This window comes from Pezoporus wallicus, unplaced genomic scaffold (assembly GCF_028554395.1).
Source record: "Pezoporus wallicus isolate ANWC-B61680 ecotype Strahan unplaced genomic scaffold, APGP_CSIRO_Pwel_v1 scaffold_2617, whole genome shotgun sequence".
In the NCBI taxonomy this organism is placed as follows: Eukaryota; Metazoa; Chordata; class Aves; order Psittaciformes; family Psittacidae; genus Pezoporus; species Pezoporus wallicus.
The window spans coordinates 1,727,822-1,742,041 of record NW_026637592.1 but is presented as its reverse complement, the minus strand read 5'-3'; positions in this window follow the sequence as shown (position 1 = coordinate 1,742,041).

The following is a 14,220-nucleotide window of genomic DNA, read 5'->3' as shown; positions in this document are numbered from 1 at the left end:
GGCAAGTAGGTGTAGGCAGAGCTCTGGTCTGCCATGAGGTGGTTTGTGCCATCTCATGTTCTCTACTGAGCTGAATTCTGTAAGCAGGCTAATAAACCCAAGCTCCTCTCTCTTGCCTCAGAGAATCTCTGTCTGAGATACAAATGTAACACTGAAACTTGAGCACAGATTTTACCAATGAACAACCAGAGTTACAAAGCAATTACCATTTCTGAGTTACCTGGTGACCACCAATGGAAATCTGCACTTAATCACTACTAATTCACACAGGAAAAGCATTTCTTTTAATAGTAATACCCAAGGTCTACTACTACTGAGAAGAGCAATCCGTCCCCCAAATCCCTATCTCAGACTTACCGAAACTCAAGACTGTAGGATCGGTTGTTACCATGTGCTACTATATTGTCCTGATAGTGGTCACACTAAAGAAGCCAAAATGTTACTGTCATGGTACTGTAATTTATTTTGATATTTATTTTTTGTTAAACCCTTTTCATTTGAGAAATTTTTGGGGAATTACCTGTGTGTTTTTATAAAAAAGGATATACTTGGGTGCAGTTGTCAACCATAAGGAGGAGGAGGATGATGAAAGTTGGTATCAAATGAGACCTGGCCTTGTAAATCCAGTTTCTCGGGAATAGTGGTTTGCTCAGTTTTAATTTATATCTCAGCTTGTCCTAATAAACAGAGCTGTACTTTTGTGTCCCACTTCAGGCACCCATTCCTCATACATGCAAATGATTCAAAGGACTGGTGCACACAGCAGCATAACACATCAGAAGCAGTCTTACACCCCTGAAAAATGTCTTCCCAGGCTCACAAAAGCATGTCTTGTGTTTGGCAGCATTAATCTCATACGACGTTTAGGTAAGATCTAAATCTTCAGTAAACACCATTTTTGACTAATGGCTGTGGTCCAATTTCTGCCCTCAGATATGCATCTCCAGTTCTTTATCCATTGATTCTAGAGGAACTAAAGTGTAGATGTTTGGGGATTGTGTGTAGTCCTCTGCAGGGATGAGTGGGACCAGTGACTGTATCCTCCTGTGTAAGATTAAAATGAATGTACTGCAGATTGGAGTTAATTCATGGAAGAGTTGTCTTCGTAAAGTCTTGCTCAGCCCCTTTTCTTATTGTACAGACTTTACATAGAAGTAAAGCTGTTAACTTAATGATCCCTTAAACAAAGACATCAGAGGAAAGAGGAATGAACTTTCTCAAGTACAACAATCTTTAATGTAGAAAGATCTTCAGTCTTGGGTGACATGGTTTAGTGTGAGGTGTCCCTGCCCATGGCAGGGGGATTGGAACTGGATGATCTTAAGGTCCTTTCCAATCCAAACCATTCTATGATTCTATGATACAAACTCTTTAATGGTAGAGGATGTAAGTTGCATCACTGCAGCTCCGTGTGGACCAAATGTCAGCGAAGTACTTTCTGCTGTATGTGTATGAATTAAGGATGGCGAACTATCTATAAAGACAAAGTAGCACTTAAACACGAACAGAATCATTACTGATGCAAAGCTATTATTAATAATCCAAAGGTTCAAATTTGGTAGTCTATGTGCACTTGAAAGACAGAGAGAAGAATGGACCCCAGCATTTCACATACTGATATGTTTTGCAAGTTACTGAAATAGTGTGGCAATCTGCAAAGTGATCCTTCCAGTGAGTGCAGCTATTTCCACAGCTCTTGCTGTCAGTGTATGCTGCTGTGGGTAATTGTCTTAAATCTTAGAATCATAGAACAGTTAGGGTTGGAAAGGATCTGAAGATCATCTAGTTCCAACCCCCTGCCATGGGCAGGGACATCTCACAGTAGACCATGTCACCCAAGGCTCTGTCCAACTTCCTTGGGCAACCCATTCCAGTGCCCCACTGTCCTCACAGTAAAGAACTTCTTACTTAAGTCTAACCTGAATTTCCCCTGTTTCAGTTTGAACCCATTACCCTTTGTCCTATCGCTACAGTCCCTGATGAAGAGTCCCTCTCCAGCATCCTTGTAGCCCCGTTCAGACACTGGAAGCTGCTCTGAGGTCTCCACGCAGCTTCTCTTCTCCAGGCTGAACAGCCCAAACTTTCTCAGCTTGTGTTCATATGGGAGGTGCTCCAGCCCCCTGATCATCCTCATGGCCTCCTCTGGACTTGCTCCAACAGCCCTACGTCCTTCTTATGATGAGGAAACCAGAACTGCACACAGTGCCGCAAGTGATGTCTCATGAGAGCAGAGCAGAGGGGCAGGATCACCTCCTGGACTGGTGTTTTCTTTGGACATAGTCTGACAAAAAAAAAGCCCAGAAGCAGCGAGAGGCAGCACAGAGCAACAAAGCAACAGAGAAAAAAACTGAAGCCTTCCAGAAAAGGAAATAGTAACATAAAATAAGTGCGTTTTCCATATGAGGCATCTTTGTAACTGCTGGATAGTGAACTTGGAAACAAATCGTACTTTCTGCAGTGCTGTTCTTCTATCTCTCTGGCAATGTTTTCTGCTGTCATTTCATTTATACTTTGCCAATTTACCTTGGCTCAGCTGTGAGAAGTGAACTGAAGAGTATGAGAGAAGGTCTTACGTATTTCAAGCTACTGTACAAAATTGCAGGCTGGATTGCAATGGATTATCTGAAACTTACTGAGTTTGGTTTATTTCCAGTCCACAGCTGATTCAGAGGATACAATAAAACATAATAACGAAAGATGCTGAAAACACATCCAGGTGCAACCTCCTAAAAGATTAAGAGGTTGTGAATGAAGATGCAGCATGAATTAAGGACCTCCCGGATAACCCCCCCCAGTTGATATACTGGGCATGTCGTGCTGTGGTATGGAATACCCCTTGGCTAGTTTGGATCTGGTGTCTTATCTCTTTGTCGTCCCGGCCGAAAAGGTGGACTTATCACCAGCACCTGCAGTACCGAAAAATGGCCATAGGACAGCAGCAGAGAGGGGCTCCCGGAGCCACCCGCACCCCGCAATCACAACCACCTGCAGTACTGAGTTCTGACCACAGGACGGCAGCAGGGAGCAGCGCCAGGCGTCACAGCGCATCCCGCTCATCACAACCACCTGCAGTACCGCACTCTGGCCACATAATGGCAGCGGCTAGCGCTCCCCCCGCGCACCCTTCTATCTGCTATACCGAGTTTTGGGGGGGGGGGGGGGGTATTCTCCCTCCCGCCCCAACCATCGCAGACCCAAAATCATGGTTTTTTTTTTTTTTGCTCTGGGTGTCTGTGGGTCACTGTGGGGTGTCTGTGGGTTTCTGTAGGTCACTATGGTGTGTCCACGAGTCGCTAAGTGTTGCTGTGGGGTGTCTACGAGTCGCTCTGGGACCTTATGAAATGTCTATAGGGAGTCCATGAGGCTTGGGGTCCTATAAGGGATCTGGGGGCGGGGGATCTATGGGATGTCCAGGGGTTGCTCTGGGTCGCTATGGGATATCTAGGAAAAAAAAATGTTACTAAAAGTGACTAAACCAAATTGGAAGAAAACTGAGTGAAAAGTCAATAAAAGGTGAATAGTGATTAAAAAGTGAATTAAAATGAATAAAACTGAATAAGCCTGAATGAAACTCTAATAAAAGTGAATAAAAATGAAAGCAAATAAAAGAGTCAACTAGTGTTGGGGTACTTATGGGCACCAACAAGAAGGAAGTGTAGCAGAAGGACCAGGAGACCTCCATAGGTGGATAAGGAGCTGCAGAGGAAACTTAGTGGGGGAAAAAGAAGCTTATAAAAGGTGGAATCAAGGACAGGCAGCCTGGGAAGAATACAGGGATGTTGTCAGGGAAGCTAGGGAACAGATGTCCTGGGTTCAGCAGTAGCAGTCATTTTTCTCCTTCTTAGTAACTGGTGCAGTGCTGTGGTTTTGACTTTCAGCCTAGGAACTACACTGGTAACACTGATGTTTTTAGTTGCTGCTCAGTAATGCTTACTCTGACCAAGGACATTCTGAGTCTCATGCTCTGCCAGCGAGGAGAGGAAGCCGGAAGGAAGTCAAGACAGGACACCTGACCCAAACTAACCAAAGGGGTATTCCATACCACAGCACATCATGCCCAGTATACAAACTGGGGCCAGTTACCCAGAAGGGTTAGATCACTGCTCAGTCGAGCTGGGTATCGGTTAGCAGGTGGTGAGCGGTTGTATTCTCTTCCCTTGTTATTTCCCTTATTATTATCATTGGTGGCAGCAGTAATAGTTTTTGTTATACCTCAGTTACTGGACTGCTCTTATCTCAGCCCGTGGGAGTTATATTCTTTCGATTCTCCCCATCGCTCGGGGGGGGGTGTGGAGCAAGGGGGGGGTGGAGCAAGCAGCTGTGTGGCTGAGTTGCCAACTGGGCTTAAACCATGACACCAGGTCAGGAAAGTTAAGGCCCAACAAAACTAACACCAGAGGCAATGTAGGCCCACTGATGAACGGGATGGGTGCCCTGGTGACAGAAGGCTGTGCTGCCATCCAGCGAGACCTGGACAGGCTGGAGAGTTGGGCAGGGAATAACTTGATGAAATATAACAAGGGAAAGTGCAGAGTCCTGCATCTGGGCAGGAACAACCCCAGGTTCCAGTATAGGTTGGGAAACGACCTGTTAGAGAGCAGTGTAGGGGAGAGGGACCTGGGGGTCCTAGTGGACGACAGGATGACCATAAGCCAACACTGTGCCCTTGTGGCTAAGAAGGCCAATGGCATCCTGGGGTGTATTAGAAGGGCGGTGGTTAGTAGGTCGAGAGAGGTCCTCCTTCCCCTCTACTCTGCCCTGGTGAGACCGCATCTGGAATATTGTGTCCAGTTCTGGGCCCCTCAGTTCAAGAAGGACAGGGAGCTGCTGGAGAGAGTCCAGCGCAGGGCAACAAAGATGATTAAGGGGGTGGAGCATCTCCCTTATGAGGAAAGACTGAGGGAGCTGGGTCTCTATAGTTTGGAGGAGACTGAGGGGTGACCTTATAAGTGTCTATAAATATATAAAGGGGGAGTGTCACGAGGATGGAGCCAGACTCTACTCAGTGGCAAACAATGATAGGACAAGGGGTAATGGGTACAAACTGGAACACAAGAGGTTCCACTTAAACTTGAGAAGAAACTTCTTCTCAGGGAGGGTGACGGAACACTGGAACAGGCTGCCCAGGGAGGTTGTGGAGTCTCCTTCCCTGGAGACATTCAAAACCCGCCTGGACACATTCCTGTGTAACATTATCTAGGTGTTCCTGCCCCGGCAGGGGGCTTGGACTAGATGATCTTTCGAGGTCCCTTCCAATCTCTAGCATACTGTGATACTGTGATACTGTGAGCAAGTTCAGAGGAGGCCACAAGGATGCTCAGGGGACTGGAGCACCTCCCATATGAAGACAGGCTGAGAAAGTTGGGGCTGTTCAGCCTGGATAAGAGATGATGGGTTCAAACTGAAACAGGGAAAGTTCAGGTTAGCTATAAGGAACAAGTTCTTTACTGTGAAGGTGGTGAGGCACTGGTAATGGTAGTGGTAAATGCACCATGCTTGGCAGTATTCAAGGTCAGGCTGGACAGAGCCTTGGGTGACAGAGTTTAGTGTGAGGTGTCCCTGCCCATGGCAGGGGGTTGGAATCATTATTTCTCAGGGAATACCTTAAACTGCTTGCTTTTCTTTCACTGTGGCACTGATGGCCCAAATTCCTGATTATTCCTAATATAAGCCTATAATCTCTGGCCACATTTGGAAGTCAAAGCAAGTAATTTTTCTTAGTAGTGAGTAAACTGGAAGAAGAGACTTGTGTCTCGACACCTCCTCAGGGAGAAGCATTTTGCTCCATGCTGGCTACCACAAGAACTAAAAAAGGGAGGCTGCTCTGAAGTTTTGCTGATGTTTTACACAGAATCATAGCTAATTTTCAGTACAAAAGGAAGAGAGGAAGGAAACTTAAACTGAGTGAATTAGAGTTCTTTGAGTTTAAGGTTTGCCCTATTTTCAGTACAAAAGGAAGAGAGGAAGGAAACTTAAACTGAGTGAATTAGAGTTCTTTGAGTTTAAGGTTTGCCCTAAACTGCAGATCAAGCCTGGTGCAGTGTAATTTATTTTACAGTACTTTTTCATTTACTAATCATTACGATCAGGAAAGGATCTCACCTTCTGTCTGACTTTGAAGAAATGTTTATCTGTACAACAAAAATGCTCTAGGTTAGCTGTAATTAGACATCTCTGTTTGCATTGGAAGGGTCTTTATTGAAAGCATCAGAGAGACAAGCAAGTGTGATCTCCACAGTATTGCTTGCTACCTGCAATATATTTAGGTGAATCATTAAAGGCACCTGATGAATACTTAAGATAAGGAGCAATGTTACAAGTTTGGTAATATTTATCTATACATATACTAGAAAGTGTATGTATAGTATATGAATGTATAGTGTATGTAAACAGGATAGATGCCTGAAAAGTTAAATCTAAATTTAGCTGGAACATATGTAGTACTTTTGGAAATCCAACAAGCAATAATTTTGTTGAGTCCTATACAATGCTTTAATGAGGACATTTTCTCCTTTTTAAAAAGCAGAAAAAATAGCATTAATAATTTATTATTTAGTGTGAAATACATGAAAAAGGATGTAGTTTATGCTAGAAATGGCCAACCCCCCCCCCCCAAAAAAAAAAAAAAATTGGGACAGAAGTTAAGCAAAGCCGTTATTCAGCCTTGGGCTATTTTTCGTGTATCTAAACAGATTAAAGAAAAGTGCACTCAGCTGCCCGCATCCTCTTTTATCACCCTCTTGACTTCAATTCTTTTGCTTCCCAGCCTTCCAGAAAATGCATTTGAAATTTGCAGAGCTTCTTCTTTCAATCAGATTTGATTTTAATAGGGACTTAAGAAAATGACCCACTACAGTGGCATCTGGCTTCCAGCTGAATATTTAACCGCTCTCCCCATACCCATTCAGATGGATCATAAATGCTGCTTATTTTCATCCTACAGTGTATGAAAATGGGGTTATCTTTTGATCGGTATAAAGTCATTATCATTTTTGCTCTTACGCATGTATCCTTTCTATTTCTAACAGTATGCTCTAAAACACCAAGTATATTGTTCATGGTAGCAAAAACTACAGCTATAAGGTTACAAGATTCAGTGCAAGTAACTTTTGTATACAGCATTTAAATATTTCTAGGCATTTTCTACTTTTCCTTCAGCAGTATATTTCAATATTGAAAAATACTAGTTGGGGGGGGGGGGGTGTTATATAAATTCCTTTAAAGGTTTTAATCTATTGTGGTTTTTGTTTAAAACAATTACCCTTTAAGTTTCTTATGAAACTTCAGCACAGTAAGGAGCTGTCACTTGATCCATCATCACAAAAACGTTGTTAATGAAATTAATGTTTTTTTTAAATGGCTGTCAAGTTCAGCCTTTTCTCATGAAACAAAAGGTAACGTAAAAATTATATTGCATATACTATATAGAAAAGTAATTGACCTGAGTGTGTTACTTATATCTGTATGCATACAAAGGATGAAAAATTATATGCCTTTAATTCTGCAAGGACAGGAAAACCATAATGCAAAGAGGTCACTCAGATCACATTCTATAGGCAGCAGGCAATAGAAATACTTGACATTAAAAGTATCAGATCATTACATACAGTTGTTACCATGTGATGCCATGCCATGATGCTCTATTTCATATTCCTGCACTAGAAGTGAGTAACAGGAAAATTATACCAGTGCCTGTGAACTTTTTTGGTGATGTTTTCCCTTAACAATAGCCATAGCCCCATTGCTATGCACTTCCTTGGGCTTCACTGAAAAAGGGAAAAAAAACCCTGAAGCCACTAAATTATGCAACTGAAAGAAAAGGAAGACCACAGAAATAAGACATGGAGAATAAAACCAGGAATTTACTTTACATAGGAATATGTAAATATACATTTACTTTACATAGGAATAAAGTACAGTTGTGCTTCCAGGTATAAGACATCCAGTAAGTGCCAAGGGTTAAGAAGATACATTTAGTTGTATAATTGTGGTCATTTGGATATAAAGAAGCACCTGGCAATGACCACATTGTCATTAGCAGGATGAACTACCAGGAGGTGTTGGGGCCTTTAGAAAGGCCTGTGCTGTGCTGTAAACAAACCTAGTGTAAGCGTGGCATTAAGTCCATATGAGATTAAATAGTACCACTTCAGTTTAGGCTCTCAATTCAACTCTGTGGCCCTGAATGGGAAAGGGTTATTTCCTTAGTTGGAAACCAGATTCCTTCTCTGGAATCACAACCTCGTGGCCACAGGAAACCATAACTTGAACATTTGTGTGTGGAAATGCAAGCAAATGGTTTGAAGCTAGTCGCTGAACGACTTCTGATAAGGGTACTGGTACTGAATGGGTACAAGGTGGAGATAAATAGGTCTGACAAATAAGGTAACAAGGGCAAAATGAAGAAACACAGAGGTGCAAGACTGAAGAAATGTAACAAACTTTAACAGAATGTTTCTGAAGATTAAATACTGTAATATATTAACAAAGTGCCCATTTAATCAATTTGAATATTTACAAAACAGAAACAGCATCCCTAGCTGTTTTTATATATATCATGTATATATTATTATATTACTGCATTTTGAAATAAATTCTTTCGTATACGAGGTAACAATTCCATTTAAATGGGAATAGACTACTAAATTCCATTAAGGCAACACAGCTCTATGAAGAAGCCTGGAGTGAAACTGCGGTGCTGGTATTTCACTCCCAGTAAGCTGCTTTGGCGTTTTATCTGACTGGCTTTTCACATCTTGTGTTATTAAACTAACAGCTAAGGAAAATCAGAAAAGCCAATGATTGCTAAAGTGGTATGTATGGTCGAATATATTAAGTATTTTTCTGGAAATGTAGGAAATCAGAGATATAAAGCTAAGGTATCTATTTAAAATGAGAAGGGGATAAGTAGAAGCACCATTCATTAAACACTCTTTATTAAAGAAATGGCTTATTATCCTTTTGTGTGACTCAGAAGTCACCATCAATCAGCTACTTAATCTGTAATGATATAGCATGTCTCTGGCAACATGGGCTCAAAAGATCTATAGCTAGAATATAGCTAGAACTCTGACTCAAAGGACTTCTAAAGGATACTGGACAAAATGATTTTTGAAAATGACTACTTAATTTGTGTGCCTGAATATATGCATTTTCAGATATTTTCACAACTTCAGTGACAGTGAGGTACCCACCGCTTAAAAGTCAGCCCCTTCTAAGCCAGTTCAATGACTTCCTTCACCAATGTCCAATTGGAGAAAATTAGCATAGAACAATTCAGAAATCCTTCAGCAGTAAATTATTAAGCAACAAAATTACATGTTTCTTAGCACCATGAGGTGGCATTCTGCTTCCACGAACCATGTACTGTAGCTATGGGTAATTATGCATACGCATGGCTAATCCTGTGTAAATCACAACACATTGAGTAAAAATGATTTTTTTTTTAATTGTTGCATTTCAGATGCATTTACTTAGGTTTGCCTTGTTCACATACTGTAAACAAGAATATTCTTCTTCTAGGACCAGGGATGACAGGTTCAAACTTGGACAAGGGAAGTTCAGGTTAGATATAAGAAAAAAGTTCTTTACTGTGAGTTCTTTATTGTTCTTTACTGAAACAGTCTGCCCAAAGAAGTCGTGAATGTTCCATCCCTGGTGGTGTTTTAAGGTCAGGTTTGACAGAGCCTTGGGCAACATGGTCTGGTGTGAGGTGTCCATGGCAGGGGGTGGGAACTGGATAATCTTAAGGTCCTTTCCAACTCAAACCATTCTATGATTCTATGATTCTATGATTCTACCTGCTTATTTATGTCCTTGTATTCTTATCACTATTACTGAAGTTGGAAAGGTCTCTCACTCATTTTTAATACAGACTTAAACGAAGGACCTTTTGATAGGAAGTCCTATGCTCTATCCAAAATGTGACTTCCACTGTTCTCTCACATCCCGTTCTTTCCAACATCTCTAAATTACTCCCTCTTCATCCCCAGCCCATACGCCCTAGGAAGTCTTTCACATTTCTAATATTTGATGACAAGATGAAAAACATTATACAAAGTAATGATAGAACACTAATTAATAGAAATATGAAATGACAGTAACGGTCTCTGAGCTGTGGCTGGAGATCTGTACAATGAAATATCGTCCATAGTCAGTATTTTTGTCTAGTAATTTTAGTTTAATTCAAAATCAGGGTATTTTTCATTAATAAGGTTTTAAGATTTTGAGTGTGTGTAATAGGGAAAAATGAACATTGTCTTTCCTTTCCCAAGACAAGCACTATGACTGTAATATGAAAAGAAAGAAGATGCAATATTAATTGCTTCTGTGATAAGAAGAAAGGGTTCTGGCAAGGTGTGAAAATAACACAGCGTTGTCTTTTACTTTATATATAGTAAATGTCTGTGTTACAACCTGTGCCTTTATGACTTCATACCTGTCAGGAGATACAACTATTTATTGGACCTTCAGCCTGCTACATAGCAGTGCTTGCGCACACAACAGTCAAACATAAATGAAGCTGTGCTACCTTACTATGATCTAACCCTGTTTGTCTAGGGTAGATCGAGGTCTTCAGGGAGATAGTTGGTTACTGGCTACATCCAGCTTATAAATAGAATCTGACTTGATACATAAGACGTAGACAGCTTTTCTGAATGACTTCAATGACGAAAACAAATGCATACAAATGAAACTGGAGTCTGCAGCACTGGCATTCTTCCACTCTCATGAACGAAAAGAACCCTGCCCTGGCCTTTCATAATAGACATGTCCTAGCAAACAGCCCCACGTTGTGGACACAACATGTACTAGGGAAATAACACACATATTTACTGTGCTTGAGCCGTTTCTTGTCTCACCCAGCTCTGCCAGGATATACTGAGAATTATTAGGTTGTAATTAATTCAATACTTATATTAAATTTGCTTGGAACATTGGGAAGAGGAGGAACTTCTCAAAAGGACAGCTGTTAGATTTTCGTGTGTGTTTATGTGCTTTTGTCCTTTCATTCCATTTAAAGAAGGGGGAAAGAAACAAGTGTTTATAGACACTTCTGCCAATATCGCTTTTATTTGGCTGTGGGGTGGAGCTGCTCTGAGCAAAGTGAACATCTTTGGTAGCTACCCATTGTGCAGCACTGCATCTGTAGCTGAAAAGCAAGGTTGTTTCCCAATTCGCAAGGAACAACCATATGTTCATGAATGAAGAAACATACTCCACCTAGTCCCAAGAGCTGCCTCTCTCCCCTGTAGCCTATTTAAAGTTATTCTACTGCTCTTTACTGGACTCCAGCTATTAACTGAACACCTTCAGTCTTTAAATCCTTCAAGAGAAGTAACTGTAAGCAACACTGGGGAAAAACTATTGTTCCTAATGACTCAGAGTATCATTTCCCAGAGTGACTATATTGGTGAGACTCCAAGGCTCCTCCCTCTAGAGCGGATGGTAGACTATTTTTAATGTGGCATAATTACTGTATAACATCAGCAATCAAGATGACAGTTTACAGAAAGATAAGGAGACAAGATCCCTGTCATAAAGTTCTCATGTTTTGTGAGTAAATGGTTTAAAAAAAAAAAAAAGAGGTGTTCCCCCCTCCTCAAATATGCAAAGTTTTATTTCATAATACAAACCTAGACAGTAATAATCAACACATTATATCATCACCAAAATTAAATGTGTCTTCACTTCCAAATAATTTGATTTTCCAACCCAGATGCTTTTGTGAGACCTCACCTGGAGTATTGTGTACAGTTCTAGTGCCCTCAACATACGAAGGACATGGAACTGTTGGAGCAAGTCCAGAGGAGGGTCACGAGGATGATCAGGGGGCTGGAGCACCTCCCGTATAAAGACAGGCTTAGGACACTGGGGCTGTTCAGCCTGGAGAAGAGAACCTGTGTGGAGACCTCAGAGCAGCCTTGCAGTATCTGAACAGGGCTACAGGGATGCTGGAGAGGGACTCTTCATTAGGGACTGTATTGACAGGACAAGGGGCAATGGGTTCAAACTTAAACAGGGCAAGTTCAGGCTAGATATAAGGAAGAAGTTCTTTACCATGAGGGTGGTGAGGCACTGGAATGGGTTGCCCAAGGAAGTTGTGAATGCTCCATCCCTGGCAGTGTTCAAGGCCAGGTTGGAGGGAGTCTTGGGTGACATGGTTTAGCTCGAATCCACCCCATGGCAGGGGCTCGGAACTAGATGATCTTAAGTGTGAGGATGGCCACACTTAAGGTCCTTTCCAATCCAAACCATTCTATGATTCTATGATTTTATGCTATAAAAAAAAAAAAAAAAATTTGGTCTTTATATAAACAGCTAAAAATACATCTCAGGAATTAGCGCCCATCCACTCTGCACCATTGCACAGACTGCTGCACTGCATTTAGCATTGATGTTAAGAGATCAGAAAGGAGCCTGTCCAGGGTGGTGCAAAATCTCCCACACTATGGATCTGATTAGAAGGCAGAGAATGAATTTGTTGCCTAATTTCCTTTGGTTCCCTGGGGAGCCAAACTGTTACTCAGGTAATGACTTAGCGAAACAGGTACCTGGCAAATATGCCAAACAGCAGCAGTTCCTCCCTAGACCTGTATTTTAAGTAGCTTAAGGGCAATCATGCCATTGGGAGGTGTCTCTGAATACAATTTATAGAGCAGCATTTGCCTCCTTTTTGAGTGGAAGAATTAAGCTTCTTGGCCAGAAAACAGGATGCTCCACAAAGAAACTGTACTCATACCCAAGTGGAAAAAAGTGGTAAGAAACATCGTTTTCTTGTACTTTTGTAGCTCAAATTATTATTATATTTTATGAATTAATAAAAAGATTGTAGAAACATAAAATTGCTTTGTATATTAATATTGTATAACACTGAAGTTATGTGTGCTTTGAAATGAGTTTGGGATTTTTTCCGGAGTGATTGCAAATCATGTACTTTAATTGCAACATCAAGAGGAATGGGTTTTGAGAAAATGCCTTAAATGGCTAGGCTGAACAGGAATTACATTTTGGAATTTGATTTTAAAATCAATAGAGACATCTAGTGGAAGTATTTAATGACTGCAGCTACCAGAGATTGCATCAAGGCACAGCTGATTCTCTTCTCCCTGCACTGAATTTTGTGAATAGAATGACAAATGCCAATGCTGTTTATGCTTTATTAACCTTAACTTTCAGGGTATTGTGAGGCAAATAGGACTTAGGGGCCTAAGACATATTTTTTAGTGTTCTAAGCAAGTTGGGCCCCAGAAGCATTTTTATGTGTGATGTTTACAGTGCCATTTCTTTAAGACACATGGCCAGTCATTGTGCAATTTATAGTCCTTGACTACCTAAGCTATTAGACTCCTTCTCAAATATGACTGAATTAGGCATGCAGAAATGTGATCTTTCAGTCAGCTGCCTGAACAAGCAGCCACTTAAAATGGCACCAAGGGTAAGTGCAAGTCTTCCAAAAAGTCCCTCCACAGTGGCAGGTTGAAGGGTATGGTTTCCAAGCATGACCCACAGCCTCAGACCCTCTCTGATAATGTTTCTATTTTACAAGCTGACAGGTTTAACTAGGGAGTGTCAGTCTTCCTTCCAAATACTAGAAATATCCTGTCCCACTTTCTTACCAAATACTTTAATAGAGGACTCCTCCAGGGCATAGGAAGTTCAATTTCCTTCTCTGCCTGATAGCACACCTGAACATTTCTTATTTGCTATTACATACTCTGGGAAAGAAGATGCCAACTCAACCAAAATCTGAAAGCAACGCTTTTGAGCCCAGGAAGAAACCCAGTCTACAGCCATACTACCAAGCATGAAGGTCTAGGTCTTGGTGACACATTCAGCTCCTGTAGGGCAAAACACATCATAGAAGCATCTGCACAAACATATTCAGAACACATTACAGAAATGTTCATAGCTCCCTCCTTAAGCTTAACACCAGCTAAACTGTGCTGGTTAGGCAGTAAGCCTAACATAGCTGTGATAGTGTCTGTGCCTTTTGATAATGAAGTCGCTTCTCCCAGTACTTCATAACTTTGCTCAGCTAGGCTCTATGATATGAGGAATAAAACTTGAACTTCCAAGGTATGTGAGTGAGGAAGTGGCCATGTAGGTTCAAGCAGTTTATACCTAGGCTAATCCAGGGATTCTCACAGTGCTTTCTCAGCATGCTTCAACTTTATCCATTGTGTCTCCACAGAAAAAAAAAAAACAACATGAAATTTA